At 48.0% G+C, this 21,857-nt stretch overlaps 1 pseudogene; it reads left to right on the top strand.

Moving 5' to 3' along the window:
- LOC142248995 (calcium-activated chloride channel regulator 1-like) overlaps positions 1-11,163 on the top strand; it is a 62,291-nt pseudogene extending 51,128 nt beyond the window's left edge.
- The last annotated feature ends 10,694 nt before the right edge of the window (positions 11,164-21,857 follow it).

The raw sequence follows: 21,857 nt of genomic DNA, 5'->3' as shown, positions 1-21,857 counted from the left end.
AATGTGGCAGATGGAGAGCGCCACCATCGATTTGAACCCCGAAAAGTGCATCCGTTCCACTGTGCAGATGGACGGCGCAGCGGGGGCAGACACTTTCTTCACGGTTACCTGGCAGGTTTCTGAACTGTCTATAGAACTGGAAGACCCGGATGGAAAAATCTACACAACGGCAAACTTTACAAGCACAAGTGCCGCCAAACTGAGCCGAATGAGGGTTCCATGAATAGCCAAGGTAACAGGCCACACCCATCTATATATAGATATACGGCGCCGTAAAGTGAAATGCGAAGGATGAGATGAGACCGGGTCCCCAATTATCGTTCTTTTTAGCCTTTTTGTCACTTTAATTATTTCTCTGGACTCAGCCGAGAGGAGCTTTCTCCTGTGCTCAGTGTCGCCACCTGCTCAGTAACTTTACCTCCGCTTTCAAGGGAAGGGCGACTGATTCCTGCAGGGTTTTTTAGCTCATACCTATCATTTTTTAAGCAAGTCACTAAACACTATTTAGTAGCGTACTGCCTCCTATAGACAAAAAATATATAGACCTGCGGGGATAGGTGGAGATTCATCTTTGAATAGAGTAGGGCTATGTTCACAATGAGTTTTTTTTACAAGAGTTTTTTTCAGCTGAAACGTTCCAAAATCCTCTGCACAACTTTTTCAAATACTTTTGTAAAACTTTTCCAATTCATTTCTTGTGTTCACACGGTGCATTTTTTATGCAGATTGTGGCCCAAACCTGCATGTCTATCTTCAATGAGATTTCTGAAGTGCTGTGCGCACGTTGCTTATTTTTTTACTTGCAGATTTGGTGCAGAAAATAATCCGCTGCATGTAAATTGCTGGTGCATTTTTTCCTGCATTTTTTAGCCCTTGCACCCATTGTTTTTTTCAGCAGCTAAATGTCTGAAATAATCAGACCCTTAAGGCTATGTGCCCACAGGAGCTTGCTTCTGCTGATTTTGCCGCGGAAATCCTGCGGATTTATCTGGATTTTCCAGATAAATCCGCAGGTTTTAGCATGTACAGACACTCCCCATGTTATCCTATGGGACATGGGGAGTGTCTGTGTCTATGCTGCGGAATGTGCTGCTGCAGAATATCCTCGGATGTCCCACAGCCGCACGTAATTGCATGTCAATTATTCCTGCGGAATTACCTGCGGAAATCCTGACCCTCCACTATGGAGATTGAGACCGGGACGTCCGCAGGTAAATCGCATGAAAGTCCACAGGTGTACTGCAGCTATATCGCTGTACTACCGCAGCTAAAAATAGCTGCGGATGCCGGCGAGCAGCTTCGGGAAACCTGCATCCGTACCTGCGGATACATCCGCAGGTGCGATCTCCCGTGGGCACATGCCCTATGGGTGCTTTACACGCTGCGACATCGCTAGTGATCTCGTTAGCGATGTGACACGCCAGATCGCAGATGCGATCTGCCGAGATCGCACATGTGACTGGCGCTATCAAAGCGACCTATTTGCAGTCTCGGCAGATCGCATCTGCGATCTGGCGTGTTACATCGCTAACGAGATTAGTAGCGATGTCGCAGCGTGTAAAGCACCCTTTAGGCCATATGCGCACTAGAAATTGACTTTTCTTAAGGAAAATCCGGACCCTCTGAGAGAATCCCGCACCTGCGGCAAAAGAAAGCACCAAAACCGCAACAAAATCCGCATGCGGATTTGCCGTGGATTTGCCATGGATTTTCTGCAGGTTGGCCCCTGCGGATTTTTACGATTATCTATGGCAAAAACCACAGGTACCTGCGGAAAAGAAGTGACATGCAAATTAATTCCGCAGCAGAAATTCCGCGGGTAAATCCACAGGTATAAAAAAACGCAGTTTATTTATACCCATAGGTTTTGCTGGTGAATGACTGCAGAAATGTTAGACACATTTTCTGCAACAAAAATCCGTGGCAATTCCGCGGTAAATTCCGTGGTAAATCCGCAGCGTGCGCACATAGCCTCACTGCATATTCTAGCCATATGTCCAACCATTTAATGATGGGAAAACCCTAATTATTGTTATTATTATTATTATATGACCGCAAGCACATATCTGAAACCCTGTAAGAAAGTGATATATAAAATACAGAGAAAAACTCCATCCTTTTAATGGAAAATTCCCTGTTTTCTTTGCACTACCTACTCAGTTAACCCTTTTGTTATCTATTTTTCCAGAGAGGAATCTGGATTTTAACACTCTGCAATAAATTCACGGATGCTCAGGTCATTGGTATAATAGTGACATCCAAATCCCCTGATGTGAACGTACCGCCAATCACTGTGAGCGTCCATATGAACACCGACACTAACAAGTACCCCAAACCCATGATTGTGTACGCTTCCGTGAGCCAGGGGCTCATACCTGTCAAAGGGGCAAAAGTCACTGCAATTATCACACCAGAAAAGGGAAACAATACAATGCTACAACTTCTTGACAACGGAGCAGGTAGTCGAACTTTCTATAATGCACATTTTAAGGAATTTTTTGCAACAAATTTAAAGGGAGTTTTTGGTTTAGGGAAACCTCTGTGCAAAAAATAAAATTGCCTTACTTCCCGATCCTTGGGTCCAGCACTGAGTTTCCCCTGTTGCTCCTGGTGGCTGTTATTGTCTGCAGCCAATCGGTGAGATCAGTAGCTCAGCCACAACCGATTTGCACACTGATTGGCGACATGGTGGTGGAGCTGCAGAGACTTGCCACTAGACCTGGGGAGGGGCAGCAGAGACTTGGCCCTGGACCTGAGGAGGGGAAGCAGAGACTTGGCCCTGGACCTGGGGAGGGGCATCAGAGACTTGGCCCTGGACCTGGGGAGGGGCATCAGAGACTTGGCCATGGACCTAGGAAGGAGCATCAGAGACATGGCCCTGGACCTGGGGAGGGGCATCAGAGACTTGGCCCTGGAACTAGGAAGGAGCATCAGAGACTTGTCCCTGGACCTAGGGAGGGGCATCAAAGACTTGGCCCTGGACTTAGGGAGGAGCATCAGAGACTTGGCCCTGGACCTAGGGAGGAGCATCAGAGACTTGGCCCTGGACCTGGGGTGGGGGTAGAGCATGTTTTCTTGGAAGGGGAGGTTGAGAATGGTTTGTTGGAAAGGGGGAGAAGAAAACGGTTTGTTTGTTTTTTAAACAAACTGTTCCTTGGGACAGGGGTTTTCTGAAGCTGATAAACCTTTAATGTACAGGTTATTTATGCGTATAGTTTTCTATATGTTCTTATTGTATAGTAGCTTCACTTTCAGAATGATAGACGTCCCAGGCACAACCAATAACAAAATAGTATGAAAACCCTACCTAGTAAACAGTGAAGAGGATGTTGGGTTCCAGTGATGAAGCCAATTAACAGTGGTACCAAGAGACCAACCCTCACCAATCGGATATTGATGGTCTGTCCTATGGATAGATTATCAATATTGTACCCATATAAAACCCCTTTTAAAAAGGACGTAATAGAAGGACAGATTGTCTCCAAATAATAAAATTCTTCCAGCCTTCAGCCACCACTAGAGGGAGCTTGAGAGTTCACTGAGTCCAACAGGAGCTTTAAAGACACTTTTTAGTGAGCTCCCCCTAGTGGTGACTGCAGGCAGCTAGAATTCTATCATTTTCTGCAACTATATGGCTTCATGAAAAGTGGGGAATTGGGCCACGATAATGGAAAAAACGAGCTTGCTTTCACTCCTATAAAAGGAAGATTTTAAATATGTATTAATCAGAATAATCAATGGCAGGGCATCTCATGAAGCACATTTCTATCTATTCAAAGGTGCTGATATTGTAAAAGATGATGGCATCTACTCAAAATACTTCTTTAATTTCAATGTCAGCGGACGGTACGGTCTGAAAGTGCGCGTCGGTTGTCTGGAGAGTGAGTGTGGACTCACCCACCCTAAGAATCGTGTTTTCTCCTTACCCGGCTTTGTTGAAAATGGTAAGAATAGGCAGTTATTGTACTTTCCACGTATATGTGCCGCCCAGGGCTATGGGCTATGGGGTACTGGGTCCCGGGCAGTGTACTATTGGGAAGTGTCACTGGGTGGCCGTTGTCCGGTTCCGTAACCCTGGGGTCGCTTTTGAAAGGGGTTTATATACAAGGGACTGTTCAATAAAGTTTATGTCGTGACGCCACTTACGGGTTGTGGTTATGGTGATGGAACCGCCGCTGCACAGTCTTTCCACTGGGGCTGAGGTGATGGCAACCTGGATGTTGGGCCCTCAGCAAGTAGGACCAGGGCCCTAGGGGATAGGTGATGGGGTTAGGCGCGGGAATAAGGTAGGCCACACAAGGGTTGCTGTTTAACTGGTTCTCTTCAGTCACTGTAGATGGTAACTGGTACCCGGAGGAATGCTGGTCCTCACCTCTGGTTCCCTTAAGGCGTCTTTACACGCTGCGCTATCGGTCCCGATATCGCTAGTGTGGGTACCCGCCCCCATCTGTTGTGCGACACGGGCAAATCGCTGCCCGTGGCGCACAACATCGCGCAGACCCGTCACACATACTTACCTGCCCGGCGAGGTCGCTGTGACCGGCGAACCGCCTCCTTTCTAAGGGGGCGGTCCGTGCGGCGTCACAGCGACGTCATTGAGCGGCCGCCCAGTAGAAGCGGAGGGTTCGGAGATGAGTGGCCGGAACATCCCGCCCACCTCCTTCCTTCCTCATAGCGGCCGGGAGGCAGGTAAGGAGAGGTTCCTTGTCCCTGCGGCGTCACACATAGCCATGTGTGCTGCCGCAGGAGCGACGAACTACATCGTTACTGCTGAAGTAACGATAATCGAGAATGGACCCCCATGTCACCGATGAGCGATTTTGCACGTTTTTGCAACGATGCGAAATCGCTCATCGGTGTCACATGCAGCAACATCGCTAATGCGGCCGGATGTGCGTCACAAATTCCGTGACCCCAACGACTCCGCATTAGCGATGTCGCAGCGTGTAAAGCCCCCTTTAGTCCCAGTGCCGGTTCTGGAGGCTTCTTTCCCTTGCACCTGTCTCTGGTTGGTGGGTCCCCGTGGTTTGGAGCGACTTGGGGTCACCTCCTGTTTGTCTCTCAGTCTTGGGTCCGTACGGCGGCAGTGTGAACCCTGTAGGGTCGGTGTTCTGCTCCGGTCCCTGGTTCTCCCGTTACTGCTGGTGCCCCCATACTTCTAAGGTCAGTGAGGTCCTGGATGGTCCCCTCACTGTGCAGATGTTTATCAGGTCTGCCTGGAGCGTTTGTCTGACCTAGGGCTCTGTGCTCCTTCGGTGCTATGGTTCCGGGAGTATTTCGCACGTTACACTCCCGTGTCAGAGCAGTTGCGTCCGTCTTCTCTCACTTCCTACTACTGTCTGTCCCCTCCCACCTTGTTGTCGTCTAGTGGACTGGATCGGCTCCACCCCTGGGTGGCCATCCATTGGGTCCATGTCTAGTCTGTCACCAGTCTGTGTGGATGGGCGAAAACTGGGATTATAATGTGTTTTGCTGCTACCGGCACTGGTCTTCCAGGTTCCTGGGGGTAGGCCCTGCATCTTTGGATGCATGCAGTACCTTGTAGTGCCCTGATGGGTTGAGGGGCGCTACATATACCTGCCAGTGTGTGACTTCCTATATTGCTTTACTATTACACTGTGTGCACCATTATGATAATTTTATTATTGAGCAATGACACATACATCTCATGGAAGCAAAAAATGAGATGAGAGCAGAGCTCTCTGCGGTGGTCCCCACTTTTGCCCCTGGGCCCCTATATACCTTGAGGCAGCCCCATGTGACGATTCGTTTTAGCTTTGTGTGACCCTCAAGTGTGAAATCTCAGCTGTGAATGAGAAGACGGGGTGATCTGTTCTCTATCATTACAGGTAAGGTCATGATGAAGCCATCAATGCCTCCAGAAGACGATGTTCTTCCTGTGCTGGGATCACTCAGGAGAGCAGCTGCTGGAGGATCGTTCCTCGTGTCTGATGTCATCCGCGCGAAAACAGATGTCTATCCACCGGGGAAAGTCACAGATTTAGAGGCGAAGCGTAAAGCTGACAGCATTGTCTTATCCTGGACAGCGCCTGGTGACGACCTGGACCAAGGAAACGGTGCGACACTTTATACCACACTTGGGGAAAATGGGGGGGGGGATTAGAAAATTAATATTTTGAATGTTTTTTGTTTTTTTTATATATATATATTTTAAAGAAAGCTAAGAAGAAAACGATCGTGGTGAAAACGATGTGGTTCTTCCAGGCCCCATATAACGGGGACACAAACCAATGTTAAACACAAAGTTCTTAAATTTTTTTCACCATTAAAATAAGACAAGAAACTTTTTTAAGCTTAGCTTCCCCGTAATCGTAGTGACCTGAAGAATGTTTTACCCGGTCAATTTTATCAAATACTGAACCCAGTAAAAATCCCCAAAAATATACAGGTGGTGTTTTTTTCATAATTTGAACCTAATTGGATTTTTTTCTCGTTCTTTATTATATTATACGGTAAAATTAATGTTGTCACTCACCGTGCCGGCAAAAAAAATGAAAAATAAACCATCGTACGGCTATGCCTACTGAATGGTAACAAAAAGTTATGTCTCTGGGAAGAATAGGAGGAAAAATATGAAAGGGCAAAAAGTCAAAATTGGCCACAGGAAGGGTTATTATTATTATTATTATTATAGCCCCATTTATTCCATGGCGCTTAACATGTAAAAAGGGATATACATAATAGGGACAAGTACAATAATCATGAACAGTACAAGGCAAAGACTGGCACAGGAGGAGAGAGGACCCTGCCCGCGAGGGCCCACAGTCTACAGGAGGAGAGAGGACCCTGCCCGCGAGGGCTCACAGTCTACAGGAGGAGAGAGGACCCTGCCCGCGAGGGCTCACAGTCTACAGGAGGAGAGAGGACCCTGCCCGCGAGGGCTCACAGTCTACAGGAGGAGAGAGGACCCTGCCCGCGAGGGCTCACAGTCTACATGAGGAGAGAGGACCCTGCCCACGAGGGTTCACAGTCTACATGAGGAGAGAGGACCCTGCCCGCGAGGGATCACAGTCTACAGGAGGAGAGATGTCCCTGCCCGCGAGGGCTCAGTTTACAGGAGGAGAGAGGACCTTGCCCGCATGGGCTCACAGTATACAGGAGGAGAGAGGACCTTGCCCGCGAGGGCTCAGTCTACAGGAGGAGAGAGAGGACCCTGCCCGCGAGGGCTCACAGTCTACAGGAGGAGAGAGGACCCTGCCCGTGAGGGCTCCCAGTCTACAAGAGGAGAGAGGACACTGCCCACGAGGGCTCACAGTCTACAGGAGGAGAGAGGACCCTGCCCGTGAGGGCTCACAGTCTACAGGAGGAGAGAGGACCCTGCCCGCGAGGGCTCCCAGTCTACAGGAGGAGAGAGGACCCTGCCCGCGAGGGCTCCCAGTCTACAGGAGGAGAGAGGACCCTGCCCGCGAGGGCTCCCAGTATACAGGAGGAGATAGGACCCTGCATGTGAGGGCTCCCAGTCTACAAGAGGAGAGAGGACCCTGCCCGCGAGGGCTCACAGTCTACAGGAGGAGAGAGGACCCTGCCCGCGAGGGCTCACAGTCTACAGGAGGAGAGAGGACCCTGCCCGCGAGGGCTCCCAGTCTACAGGAGGAGAGAGGACCCTGCCCGCGAGGGCTCCCAGTCTACAAGAGGAGAGAGGACCCTGCCCGCGAGGGCTCCCAGTCTACAGGAGGAGAGAGGACCCTGCCCACGAGGGCTCCCAGTATACAGGAGGAGATAGGACCCTGCATGTGAGGGCTCCCAGTCTACAGGACGAGAGAGGACCCTGCCCACGAGGGTTCACAGTCTACAGGAGGAGAGAGGACCCTGCCCGCGAGGGCTCACAGTCTACAGGAGGAGAGAGGACACTGCCCACGAGGGCTCCCAGTCTACAGGAGGAGAGAGGACCCTGCCCGCGAGGGCTCACAGTCTACAGGAGGAGAGAGGACCCTGCCCGCAAGGGCTCCCAGTCTACAGGAGGAGAGAGGACCCTGCCCGCGAGGGCTCCCAGTCTACAGGAGGAGAGAGGACCCTGCCCGCGAGGGCTCCCAGTATACAGGAGGAGATAGGACCCTGCATGTGAGGGCTCCCAGTCTACAGGAGGAGAGAGGACCCTGCCCGCGAGAGCTCACAGTCTACAGGACGAGAGAGGACCCTGCCCACAAGGGTTCACAGTCTACAGGAGGAGAGAGGACCCTACCCGCGAGGGCTCACAGTCTACAGGAGGAGAGAGGACCCTGCCCGCGAGGGCTCACAGTCTACAGGAGGAGAGAGGACACTGCCCACGAGGGTTCACAGTCTACAGGAGGAGAGAGGACCCTGCCCGCGAGGTCTCACAGTCTACAGGAGGAGAGAGGACCCTGCCCACGAGGGTTCACAGTCTACATGAGGAGAGAGGACCCTGCCCGCGAGGGATCACAGTCTACAGGAGGAGAGATGTCCCTGCCCGCGAGGGCTCAGTTTACAGGAGGAGAGAGGACCTTGCCCGCATGGGCTCACAGTATACAGGAGGAGAGAGGACCTTGCCCGCGAGGGCTCAGTCTACAGGAGGAGAGAGAGGACCCTGCCCGCGAGGGCTCACAGTCTACAGGAGGAGAGAGGACCCTGCCCGTGAGGGCTCCCAGTCTACAAGAGGAGAGAGGACACTGCCCACGAGGGCTCCCAGTCTACAGGAGGAGAGAGGACCCTGCCCGTGAGGGCTCACAGTCTACAGGAGGAGAGAGGACCCTGCCCGCGAGGGCTCCCAGTCTACAGGAGGAGAGAGGACCCTGCCCGCGAGGGCTCCCAGTCTACAGGAGGAGAGAGGACCCTGCCCGTGAGGGCTCCCAGTATACAGGAGGAGATAGGACCCTGCATGTGAGGGCTCCCAGTCTACAAGAGGAGAGAGGACCCTGCCCGCGAGGGCTCACAGTCTACAGGAGGAGAGAGGACCCTGCCCGCGAGGGCTCACAGTCTACAGGAGGAGAGAGGACCCTGCCCGCGAGGGCTCCCAGTCTACAGGAGGAGAGAGGACCCTGCCCGCGAGGGCTCCCAGTCTACAAGAGGAGAGAGGACCCTGCCCGTGAGGGTTCACAGTCTACAGGAGGAGAGAGGACCCTGCCCGCGAGGTCTCACAGTCTACAGGAGGAGAGAGGACCCTGCCCGCGAGAGCTCACAGTCTACAGGAGGAGAGAGGATCCTGCCTGTGAGGGTTCACAGTCTACAGGAGGAGAGAGGACCCTGCACGCGAGGCCTCACAGTTTACAGGAGGAGAGAGGGCCCTGCCCACGAGGGCTCACAGTTTACAGGAGGAGAGAGGACCCTGCCCGCGAGGGCTCACAGTATACGGGAGGAGAGAGGACCCTGCCCGTGAGGGCTCACAGTCTACAGGAGGAGAGAGGATCCTGCCCGTGAGGGCTCACAGTCTACAAGGTGTTAAAGTTTAAATGGAACCTGTCACCAGATTTGGCCTCTATAAGCTGCGGCCACCACCAGTGGGATCTTATATACAGCTTTCCAAAATACTGTATATAAGAGCCCAGGCCACGTTGTATAATGTAAAAATCACTTTTATAATACTCACATAGGAGGTCGGTCCAGTCCGATGGGTGTGGCTGCTGTCCAGTCTTCACCTCCTCTCTGCTGAAAATCTCCGTCCTCCTTCTACCCAGCTCAGTGTGGATGACGCGTCTACGTCACCCACACAAGCCGACATTGCGGTTCCTGTGCAGGTGTACTTTTATCTGCCTTGCTGAGGGCAGATCAAAGCACTGTAATGCGCAGGTGCAAGGAAAAGTTAAAGACCATCTGCGCAGGCGCACTACAATACTTTGAGCTGCCATGAGCAGGGCAGATCAAAGTGCGCCTGCGCAGGACTGCAATGCCGGCTAGTGTAGATGACGTAGAGGCATGCACAGTGGCCTCAGAAGAAGGAGGATGGCGATCGCAGCAGAGAGAAGGCACCGGACCAGAGAGCAGCGACACCCATCGGACTGGACACAGATTCCCTTTAATGTTTTTCCGTGAACTTTCAATTGTCTCTAGAAAATTAATTTTGTGTATTTTTTTTTTTTTTACAGCTGTGAGTTACGACTTACGTGTGAGCAGCAATATCACAGAACTGAGGGATGACTTTGAGCATTCTGCGGTCGTGGACATCAGCGATCTGAAACCAAGCTCAGCCGGATCACGGGAAACATTCACGTTTATTCCCAAACCTCATATAGAAGACACTGCCGTCTTTTATTTTGCTCTAATTGCTGTGGATCAAAACATGGAGAAATCAGCGCCCTCTAATATAGCACAGGCCGCCATCCGGGCACCGGCTATACAAGGCGTCACGCAGTGCCCTACACATAAACCTACACCCTGTACTGCAAAGAATATCCAGGTCTGTGCCCCGGGGTCCACATCTGCCCCAAAACAAACTACAAAATGCCCAACTAAGCCCAAAGCAACATGCCCAACTCCGGAGGGCCAGCCAGTGCCGGATGTGAACTGACCCAAAGCACACAGGTGCATTCAATAAATTAGAATATCATCGAAAAGTTAATTTAATTGGGTCTTGCTATCTATTTCCGCCCCTGTCTGTGTGCCTGCGCGAGAATTAATGTCTATAACGGAAACAGGGGGAGGAAGGCCAGACAGGCAGACGGGGGCAGGAATACATAGTAAAACACAACCCATATATTCTCTTCCTGTTGCACCTGTCAATCAAATATCAGTGCATTGCTGGAACTTTACTTGCACATATTTCTGAAATAAAACATCTAATCTCAGAACAAAAGCTCTGCTCACATTCAGCATCCGAGCCCCAGCATAGCACTGGATTTACTTTATATATGAAAATGCTGCTGGTTGGTTACCTTTAAAGAATAATAACACATTGTACTCATCTGTCCGAGACCCTCACCTGTCCCTTTGTCATCTCCTGAAGATTCTATGGTCCTCCACACCAGTTTTCAGTTCTTCTAGAATAGAGGCCAGTGATTGTCTTCACTCGGTCACGGAGGGGGCAATGCACATCCTTGACCTCAATGACATGTGCTGCCCCCAAGTGGCCATGTGTGGCCAGAAGAACGGAAGACTAGCAGAGAGGAGCGGAGAGCTGCGGCAGAGGTGGTGTAAGGACAGGTGACTACAATGGATATCAATCCCTTCCCAAATTTAAAAAGAAGACATCAGATGGATGTACGTCGACCCCTAATTTGCAGGATTTGCGCCAATCAAATGTCTACATTTTCAAATCAATCAGGATCTGAATTTTGGGGGAAATTTGTAACTAATCTGATTTGTTACTGTTTAATTCATTCATGCCTAGTTGCAACTTTCAGTACAAATATGACATGCTCCAGAATTTGCAGCTTTTTATACATGCTGCACAGAACCAGGAGCATGGGAACAATAGACATATTTGATACAAATTGTTTCTACTGACTCTAGTAACAGAAGCTTTCATTTTTATTTTTTGCTGCCTTTTTTCACCACTAGATGGCGCTGTGTAGTTACATAAGAGTCACTAAGCCAAGAGGGACAATACACAGCAAAAATAGCGCCCCCTTGTGGCAAATCAGACTAATTTTTACTGATCAATCACATTGAAATAACTATTCCATTAATAAACAGCAAGAACTGACCTCATGGCATTTCATTTTATTTTTATATACTGTATGTACGATATTGTATATATATCTGTATGTATGATATCTTATATATATGTATATATATATATATATATATGTATATATACATATATGTCTATATATATATATATATATATAAATATATACAGTACAGACCAAAAGTTTGGACACACCTCATTCAAAGAGTTTTCTTTATTTTCAGGACTCTGAAAACTGTAGATTCACATTGAAGGCATCAAAACTATGAATTAACACATGTGGAATGAAATACTTAACAAAAAAGTGTGAAACAACTGAAAATATGTCTTATATTCTAGGTTCTTCAAAGTAGCCACCTACAAGCTTTTGGTCTGTACTGTATATATACAGTATATAATCTATATCCATCACGTAAGGGGACCGAAGGACTTATATCTTATATTATTACTCAAGTAATACTGATAAAACTAAATTTGATCTTGAGAAAAACAATATGTTTACCTCTCCTGTTTTTACATTTGCAAACCTTGGCTGATGCTGGAAAATAGTAATATAATATAGAACTTAGATATGAACCTTATCTGCTGCTCTAACATCTGAGCTTATTATATAAAATCTGTGAAGAGTTTAACATGTATGATATTAATATGTTATTATTTGGAAAATCAATCGGTTCTTTGCCCTTCCAGCTATGATGTTACACTGTAATTACATTAATAAAATCTATCTGTATAATATATACTTTCTTCTGTAATAATTTCTACCAGTTTTTAGGGCTTTCTATTGTATTACTGAGACTTTTAGTATAAATACTGCACTACCACAAATGGCCACCAGGTGGACTCCAATCTCAACCATATTAGTATTGTGCATAGTTATTACAGCGGACTGTATACACATATACACCAGACATCAGCCATAAGAATAAGAGAATAACATTGATTATCTATTAGGGGCTGCGATATATTAGGCAGAAAGCAGCAGTTGATGTTTTCCAGCAGGAAATATTGGCGAGTGTAAGTATCTCAGTGACAAAGGGCCACATTGTAATGGGTAGACGACTGGATCAGAACATCTCTAAACTATCCGGTCTTGTAGATTATTCCTGGTATACAAAGCTTAGTACATAAGAAAAGTAATCCAGAAGTAGGCAGCAGCCGGTGAACTGCAACAGGGTCATAAAGGTCTTTGATGTATATGGGGCGTGAAGACTAGTCCGCAGGGGCGTAATTTGAAGCTCCTGGTCCCCAATGCAAAAGCTCCAATGGAGCCCCCAATTATTGCAAGTCTTTAATAGCATTGCTCTTCTCATTTAGGACAAAAGGGACTTTTTGGGCCCCTGAAGCGCCAGGGCCCGGATGTGATTGCAGCCCCTGCACCTATTGCAGTTAGGCTGGAAACACATCTATGCGAGTAAAATCGGTCCGAGTTGGCTGAAAAAAAACTCGGCTGATTTTAGTTCACGTTAGGTCCGAGTGCAACGCAAGTGCAATGCTTTTTCTGAATAAATTAATGATTTTACTAGCGTGTGTAATGCGTATTTTTTACTATGTCATCTGCCATTCAGCTCTGCTACATGGCCGCTGACAGCAGACACAGACAGCCATGTAGCAGAGCTGAATGGCAGATGACAGCAGACACAGACACAGCCGCACGATCAGAATGAACTCGGGTGAACTTAACCCGACTTCATTGTCATGCTGCGGCTCTGTCTGTGCTGCGTCCTGATTAGCGGTCACCTGTGAAGGGCTCACCGGTGACCGCTAATCCCCTGAGTGACTGAAGTTAGCAGCCCTCTCTCATGCTCACCGATCCCCGATCCCCGGCGCGGCGCTGCACGGCATTCACACTGCTGCGGCGGCTTTTACTATTTTGAAAAAGCCGGCCGCTCATTAAACAATCTCCTATTACCTGCTTTCCCCGCCCACTGGCGCCTATGATTGGTTGCAGTGAGACACGCCCCCACGCTGAGTGACAAGTGTCTCACTGCACCCAATCACAGCAGCCGGTGGGCATGTCTATACTGTGCAGTGAAATAAATAATTAAATAATTAAAAAAAAACGGCGTGCGGTCCCCCCCAATTTTAATACCAGCCAGATAAAGCCATACGGCTGAAGGCTGGTATTCTCAGGATGGGGAGCTCCACGTTATGGGGAGCCCCCCAGCCTAACAATATCAGTCAGCAGCCGCCCAGAATTGCCGCATACATTAGATGCGACAGTTGTGGGACCCGAAAAAATCCTTTATTAGTGCATTGTATGGTGATGTATGGCTCAGCATTGTGCTTGGTGATGTACAGCTCGGCATTGTGCTTGGTGATGTACGGCTCAGTATTGTGCTTGGTGATGTACGGCTCGGCATTGTGCTTGGTGATGTACGGCTCAGCATTGTGCTTGGTGATGTACGGCTCAGCATTGTGCTTGGTGATGTATGGCTCGGCATTGTGCTTGGTGATGTACGGCTCAGTATTGTGCTTGGTGATGTACAGCTCGGCATTGTGCTTGGTGATGTACGGCTCGGCATTGTGCTTGGTGATGTACGACTCGGCATTGTGCTTGGTGATATACGGCTCAGCATTGTGCTTGGTGATGTACGGCTCGGCATTGTGCTTGGTGATGTACGGCTCGGCATTGTGCTTGGTGATGTATGGTTCAGCATTGTGCTTGGTGATGTACGGCTCGGCATTGTGCTTGGTGATGTACGGCTCAGCATTGTGTTTGGTGATGTATGGCTCGGCATTGTGCTTGGTGATGTACGGCTCAGCATTGTGCTTGGTGATGTACGGCTCTGCATTGTGCTTGGTGATGTACGGCTCAGCATTGTGCTTGGTGATGTACGGCTCAGCATTGTGCTTGGTGATGTATGGCTCGGCATTGTGCTTGGTGATGTATGGCTCAGCATTGTGCTTGGTGATGTACGGCTCAGCATTGTGCTTGGTGATGTATGGCTTGGCATTGTGCTTGGTGATGTACGACTCGGCATTGTGCTTGGTGATATACGGCTCAGCATTGTGCTTGGTGATGTACGGCTCGGCATTGTGCTTGGTGATGTACGGCTCGGCATTGTGCTTGGTGATGTACGGCTCGGCATTGTGCTTGGTGATGTACAGCTCAGCATTGTGCTTGGTGATGTACGGCTCTGCATTGTGCTTGGTGATGTACGGCTCAGCATTGTGCTTGGTGATGTACGGCTCAGCATTGTGCTTGGTGATGTACGGCTCAGCATTGTGCTTGGTGATGTACGGCTCTGCATTGTGCTTGGTGATGTACGGCTCAGCATTGTGCTTGGTGATGTACGGCTCAGCATTGTGCTTGGTGATGTACGGCTCAGCATTGTGCTTGGTGATGTACGGCTGCTCCTGGCAGGCGCAGTGTTTGTGCTGATGTTACCAGAGAAGGTCTGGCCTCTGCAGTTATGGGGTCAGCAGATCGGAGGGGACTTTTCTGCCCTCTGCTCCTCAGCACTCGGCCCCTTCTCTGTCTCCACTTTGCGGCTGAGTTGCTGAGGTTCCTTCCACTTCTCAATATCACTCACAGGTGATGGGGGAAGGTTTAGGAGGAAATAATGTCCTGAATGGACTTGTTAGCCCGGAAGCTCCTATTACAGGACGCGCTGGTATCAGTGAGCTCCGCAGCACCGGCCGCGCTGTTATAAGCTAGTAAGGGCAGACGGCACAGTGACAGTGGCTGTGTTATACACCGGGGACAATGAGGCTGAAAGAAAAACTAAATTTGGCTATTAAGACTTGTGTCCCAATATTTATCCCACATATAATATAGCTCCAAACCAGAGAAAATGAGTGACCAGTGCATGCATAAACTGGCCACTAGATGGCAGTAGCATGCCAGGAATGTGCAATGTAACAGAATGGCTCCATAATGGACAGAAATGTAAATATTTTAATACTTTTTATTTGCCTGAAAATGAAATGTATCAGTCGTAAACTTTCTACCTAATGCTCCACTTTATGGGCGATCTCCGTTCATGAAACCCCGTAATTGCATTCTGAGAACCGTTGCGGGAGCATTGCCCAGGAGGCAGGAGAAGGCCTCTCATTGCTTATTAGTGATCTTTTCATTTCCATACACAATATGCGCATCACATCTGAAAAACATAAATTCCACCGCTCGCTTCCTGCAGGGATGCCAAGAGAAGAGGGGCCCCTATCCCAAATCCTGGCTGCAAACGTTCCCGAGCACTGATAGTGATCGCAGCTCGGCTGTCACTCGCTGCAGTTTATATGCTGGCCCATTATCAGTGAATGGTGATTTATGTATATGGCTTTATTAGATGAAAGTCACTGAATTTGTTGCATGAAGCAATCCAAGTATTAATAGTGGGGTAAGCAGCCAGAATAAACACAGGTGTCCTATACTGTTACATGCTGAGAATAAGGTCATCATACAATTTATATACACATTGTGCCCCAGACCGCTGATTCAGGTAACCTTGGTCTGGCCTAGAGTCCACTCTATGCTTCTACAGAACAAGTACATGTTTATGTTTAATTGATTTGCAATCTATGCTTTTAATAGCAGTGATGACATGACCCCCAACATCATTGATATGAAGGAAAAAGGTTGCATGGAGAATATTGAAAATTTATTGCATCACTTCCTTCTATCCATATCTTGCAGATTGGTTGGGGTTCAACCGCTGGGACACTGTAACACTCACGGCCGGTGTAGGGGCAGCGAGCGGGATTAGTGGACCCCCTGGACCACAAGGGGACCCAGGCTTACCCTTTAGTGGGCGGACGTCAGCTACCACTCCCAGGGCAGCGACCAGGACTGTGGCTGACCCCCAGGACAGCTGATGGACTCAGGACTAGCCGGGTACAGGGGGGTGAATGTGGCAGGCTGGAAAGGCCGGTGTGAACAGGAATGGTGGGCACGGCAGGGATAGACAGGTATGGGAAGGCAGGTACTGGAGATGGACATAGGGATAATGGGACAGGAGCTCAGGACCTCACAACTAGCTACGTAGCAGACTGGAGAGTGACTAACTCACTAAAAGTGTTGTGCAGGCACATTCCCTAATGGGAGGATGCCTTAAATACACTGTGCCTCTCAGCTATAGGCACGCCGGCCCTTTAAGAGGAGGGCCGGTGTGAACACAAACATCTTAGGTGCACTCCTGGGATTCCTGTGCGGCATATACAGGGCCCGGGAGGGGAAGGAGGCAGCACACGTGAATGGCCGGAGGAGCGCAGGGGAGGCCGCGATCTGGCCGAGGCGGTAAGTAAGTCGGTGTCTCTGCAGAGATGCCGGCGCTACAGACCCTCAGTGACCCTGGCAATTACATTCCAAAATGTCCTGTTCTAATAGACCTGTGCACCACTTCATTCATTCCCTCGGGTGCAGAGCTCAACTTTATCACCCAGCCCCAAAGAGAGTGAATGGAGTGATGGCCGCTGCTGTGTTCAGTCATTTCTCAGCCATGTTCATGAGATTGATGGCGGTCCCACCATTCAGCCTGTTACCGATCAAACATTAGCACCTATTCTGTGGGTAGGGGATAACATTCAATGTTGGGATTTACCCTTTAACTGGAAGCTTTTGCCTATCTCCGCATTTTCCTAGGTCACGGCCTGTCCTTCCCTGGACTAACCCACAAGATGAACGTCATCTTATCACACGACAATCGTAAATGTTTACCATCAGAAATAAGCAATGAGGATTAAATGACAGCAAGCGGAGATCTTCACAAAGGGAATCTGTCACCAGGTTCTTGCTACCCCATCTGAGAGCAGCATAATGTAGAGACAGAGACCCTGATTCCAGCGATGTGTCACTTACTGAGCTGTTTGCTGTCATTTTCATAAAATCCATGTTTTCTCTGCTGCAGATCCAGAAGTTATACAGAGCTCATGAATATGCTGGACTACCTGCAGCACGCCAAGTAGTCCTGTAATGATAATCTACTGCTGATTAACCAGTGATTTTATCAAAACTACACTAAGCAGCCCAGTAAGTGACACATCGCAGGAATCAGGGTCTCTGCCCCTACATTACACTGCTCTCAAATTAGGTGCCAAAAACCTGGTGACAGATTCCCTTTAAGCAAACAATAACCTTTATGTGTTGAAGATGAAACATTTCTTTATAGAAGTTGCGTCGAAATTGTTATTTATAACCTATTCACAAGCAATGTGATATCCAAAGATATACTGGTAGGAAACTTAGATTGTGAGCTCCAGTGCGGAGAGTGATAATGATGATTTATTTAAAGCTCTACAGAATATGGTGGTGCTATATAAGCACACATAATAAAAAAAAGTATCCTGGGATCCAACTGAGCACGAGTACGGGAGTTCCAGTCTGCTGTGCATAGGTGGTAAGACAAGATATTAAATCACATTTACTATTTATTTCTTTTTCTTCCAGAGCTTCCAGCTCCTCGGTGGTGATCTCAGCAGAGATCTACAGACAGATGTTTGTCATTTAATATCTATTTTCCATTTGATGTCATATTTTCCATGAATCAGCAGTTCGGGGGCAGCAGGTATGTCCAGGCACGCATGCCACCATTAGCTTAAGCATTAGCAGAAAGTTGTTGTTTTTTTAGAGCTGTGGACATCGTACTCCGGGGCTGAAGGATGAAAAACAGCCAAATCTTCCTTCTAATGCATTAGCAAAAGACAAAGGAAAACTACAAGTTACATCAAAGGTAGATGATGCGTCAGGTTTTCATCTAAAGCAGAAAAACACTGATTCACTGCTGTTAATTGCAAAAAATTTGCAGATTTTGAGAAACAAGATACTGTAAATCACGGAGGACTGTAGCAAAACCCTTAATCGGCTTCACTAAGACAAATGTATCAGTTTAAGGAAGTTAATGTTCATCATAAATGTGGCGCTATATGCACATGGTCTAGTACAGCATTGAGCTCCGCAGCAGTAGTGTAACAGCAAGCAAGGGAATTCGTTCACTAACGGCCCCCTCCCCAAGGTGGACATGCAGGTGAAGCTAGAAGTTTACATCCACTATCTAAAAAGACAAATCTGCAGGTTTTTCCCTCTGCTCGCTATACAGACACATCTGCAGGTTTTTCCCTCTGCTCTCTATACAGACACATCTGCAGGTTTTTCCCTCCGCTTTCTATAGAGATACATCTGCATGTTTTCCCTCCGCTCTCTATACAGACACATCTGCATGTTTTCCCTCCGCTCTCTATAGAGACACATCTGCAGGTTTTTCCCCTCTGCTCTCTATACAGACACATCTGCAGGTTTTTCCCTCCGCTTTCTATAGAGATACATCTGCAGGTTTTTCCCTCCGCTCTCTATACAGACACATCTGCATGTTTTCCCTCCGCTCTCTATAGAGACACATCTGCAGGTTTTTCCCTTCGCTCTCTATAGAGACACATCTGCAGGTTTCCCCTCAGCTCTCTATAAAGACACATCTGCAGGTTTTTCCCTCTGCTCTCTATACAGACACATCTGCATGTTTTTCCTCCGCTCTCTATAGAGACACATCTGCAGGTTTTCCCTCCGCTCTCTATACAGACACATCTGCAGGTTTTTCCCTCCGCTCTCTATAAGACACATCTGCAGGTTTTTCCCTCCGCTCTCTATAAAGACACATCTACAGGTTTTTCTCACTATCTGACATGAAATCAGAATAAACTCTTCCTGTTATAGGTAAATTAGGAACCAAAATTATTTTTAATTGCAAAATGCCAGAATAATGAGAGAGAGAGAGAATGTCTTCAGGCATTTTTATTACTTTCTGCAGTGAAAGGTTTACATACACTAAGAGTACTGTGCCTTTAAACAATATGGGACAGCCCATATGATAATGTTATGTCTTTGGAAGCTTCTGATAGGTTTATTGGCAACATCTGAGTTAATTAGAGACACCTGTGTATATATTTTACTGCACACCTAAAACACACGGCTTCCTTGTGTATAATCATGGGAAAGTCAAAAGAAATCAGCCAAGATCTCAGGAAGAGAATTGTGGACTTGCTGGCTCATCCTTGGATGCATTTTCCAGATACCTGAAGGTGCCTCGTTCATCTGTACAAACAATTATACGCAAGTACAAACAAGATGGGAATGTGCAGCCATCATACCGCTCAGGAAGGAGACGGGTTCTGTGCACCAGAGATGAACGTGCTTTGGTCAGACATGTGCAGATTAACCCAAGAACAAACAAAAGCAAAAGACCTTGTGAAGATGCTGGTGAAAGCTGGTAAGATAGTGTCATTATCCGCAGTGAAACGAGTCCTATATCAACATGGGCTGAAAAGGCCGCTCTGCCAGAAAGAAGCCATTACTGCAAAAGAAACAGAAAAAGAGTCAGATTCATATTTGCAAATGCAAGATGAACAAAGACCTCAATTTTTGGAGATGTCCTGTGGTCTGACGAAACTAAAATGGAACTGTTTGGCCATAATAACAATCATTACGTTTGGAGGAAAAAGGGAGAAGCTGTGAAGCCTAAGAACACCATCCAAACTGTGAAATACAGGGGCAGCAGGGGGCGGCCCTACAATTTTGAATTCACTTTTTTTCTCTATCTCGTTCCGTTTTCGAGATAAAAATGCTAACTTCGTTGTTTTCCACCAGGTGGTGCTATAGGTGGTTTCATTGCATAGCGCATGGCTACTTTACTATACCTAGACACCACTTCTATGCCTATAGCTGCCGCCGTTCTCAAGTTAATGGCGGTGGACAGGATATGGTGGACACACTGTATATAGGTGCGGTATATACAGGATATGGGTGGACACACTGTATATAGGTGCGGTGTATACAGGATATGGGTGGACACACTGTATATAGGTGCAGTGTATACAGGATATGGGTGGACACACTGTATATAGGTGCGGTGTATACAGGATATGGGTGGACACACTGTATATAGGTGCGGTGTATACAGGATATGGGTGGACACACTGTATATAGGTGCGGTGTATACAGGATATGGGTGGACACATTGTATATAGGTGCGGTGTACACAGGATATGGTGGACACACTGTATATAGGTGCGGTGTATACAGGATATGGGTGGACACACTGTATATAGGTGCGGTGTACACAGGATATGGTGGACACACTGTATATAGGTGCAGTGTATACAGGATATGGGTGGACACACTGTATATAGGTGCGGTGTATACAGGATATGGGTGGACACACTGTATATAGGTGCGGTGTATACAGGATATGGGTGAACACACTGTATATAGGTGCGGTGTACACAGGATATGGTGGACACACTGTATATAGGTGCAGTGTATACAGGATATGGGTAGACACACTGTATATAGGTGCGGTGTATACAGGATATGGGTGGACACACTGTATATAGGTGCGGTGTATACAGGAGATGGGTGGACACACTGTATATAGGTGCGGTGTATACAGGAGATGGGTGGACACACTGTATATAGGTGCGGTGTATACAGGAGATGGGTGGACACACTGTATATAGGTGCGGTGTACACAGGATATGGTGGACACACTGTATATAGGTGCGGTGTATACAGGAGATGGGTGGACACACTGTATATAGGTGCGGTGTATACAGGATATGGGTGGACACGCTGTATAGAGGTGCGGTGTATACAGGATATGGGTGGACACACTGTATATAGGTGCAGTGTATACAGGATATGGGTGGACACGCTGTATAGAGGTGCGGTGTATACAGGAGATGGGTGGACACGCTGTATAGAGGTGCGGTGTATACAGGAGATGGGTGGACACACTGTATATAGGTGCGGTGTACACAGGATATGGGTGGACACACTGTATATAGGTGCGGTGTATACAGGATATGGGTGGACACGCTGTATAGAGGTGCGGTGTATACAGGATATGGGTGGACGCACTGTATATAGGTGCGGTGTATACAGGATATGGGTGAACACACTGTATATAGGTGCGGTGTATACAGGATATGGGTGGACACACTGTATATAGGTGCGGTGTATACAGGAGATGGGTGGACACACTGTATAGAGGTGCGGTGTATACAGGAGATGGGTGGACACACTGTATATAGGTGCGGTGTACACAGGATATGGGTGGACACAGTGTATATAGGTGCGGTGTATACAGGATATGGGTGGACACACTGTATATAGGTGCGGTGCATACAGGATATGGGTGGACACGCTGTATATAGGTGCGGTGTATACAGGAGATGGGTGGACACACTGTATATAGGTGCGGTGTATACAGGAGATGGGTGGACACACTGTATATAGGTGCGGTGTACACAGGATATGGGTGGACAC

The sequence above is a fragment of the Anomaloglossus baeobatrachus genome, chromosome 8, assembly GCF_048569485.1.
Source record: "Anomaloglossus baeobatrachus isolate aAnoBae1 chromosome 8, aAnoBae1.hap1, whole genome shotgun sequence".
NCBI lineage: Eukaryota > Metazoa > Chordata > Amphibia > Anura > Aromobatidae > Anomaloglossus > Anomaloglossus baeobatrachus.
The sequence above is the reverse complement of the archived record's forward strand: the minus strand, read 5'-3'. Positions and strand labels throughout refer to the sequence as shown.